Below are 1,268 nucleotides of genomic sequence, written 5' to 3' on the forward strand. Positions count from 1 at the left end.
GGGGGGGTCTCAGTATATTTGCCAATCACATGCCTGGTACCGGTGATGGAAAAAGGGCAGAGGAAGCGGGGACCGCTGGCGTGTTTGCAGCGGAGACGTCAGGTCAGAGTGTGACGGGAACTGAAGTGAGCGATACTTAAGATGGAGAATGAAGTATCATTAAAACGGTGAAATAAGTTCCTAAAAACATTACCCGCTTCATAATGTGTCAAATAAAACTCTTCTGAATGAAATCAAGTCATGTTTCAGTCAGTAAGTAGAGGCTGTAGTCGCTGCATGTTGGGGCTGTACATCGATTCTTTCTCAAGTCCATTAATCTAACTACTAACTTTGTTTATTCTAAAGAAAGAAAAGTTGCCTGTTACTCGATTAACATACCAATTTATCCAAAATAAATATCAAAAACATGTCTAATCAATAAATCTATATTTTATTCAGTCATCCAGATGAATCACATCAGAATAGTGACAATAGCAGCAGATCTTAAAATGAATCATATTTCCACCTCGCTGCTGTGTTGTGATAATAACAATAACAGACATTAATTAGGCTACTTTACTTCAAACTTTAAATGTTTCTGCCGTGGATTCATTTCATTATTAAGTAATAAAATGTATTTCTGCACCAGATAATAGTTTTATATATGACTCAGCAGTAAGTCTATGTAACACTATGAGCCAGCTGCAAAATAAAACCAGAGACCGGCCCCAGGCTGACCCCTGCTGGCGGCTTCAGCAAACTGCACCCACTTTGTTCAGCAACAGGAAGTTTGTTTTCTTTAAGCATCGGGTCCGTTTGAATCGCTTCCTCTTCACAGCGACGGCCTGGTCCGAGGTTAGAAAGGCCTCCATCAGTGAAGAGCTGTCGGGACCTTTATCACAAACGTGTTTAAAGGTCGTGGGGAAATCCTCCGAGACGGATTCTCTCTCTGCTCATCCAGATATTACAGAAGGAAAACAACAGCAGGAAGCAGGTAGAACGAATAGAAGAGCAGTGTGTGAACAGCACAAATCCTTATGAACTGCAGTATTAGTGCAGTAATACTGCAGTACCGAAGCAGATACTGCTGCGCTACATGTCGGGTACTGCAGCGTCCAGTTTAAGGGCCGTCTGTGGTGTGAACACAATGGAGACGTGTGGTTCTCCCCGTTCAGACAGGCAGCTGCTGAGTGAGTGACTGCTGCTACTAAACTATCACATGATCAATAAAAGAAATGCACAACTAAGATTAATGATTTTCACCCACACGCTGTGCAGCTCAGCGAGCG

Source organism: Micropterus dolomieu, linkage group LG21 (assembly GCF_021292245.1).
Source record: "Micropterus dolomieu isolate WLL.071019.BEF.003 ecotype Adirondacks linkage group LG21, ASM2129224v1, whole genome shotgun sequence".
In the NCBI taxonomy this organism is placed as follows: domain Eukaryota; kingdom Metazoa; phylum Chordata; class Actinopteri; order Centrarchiformes; family Centrarchidae; genus Micropterus; species Micropterus dolomieu.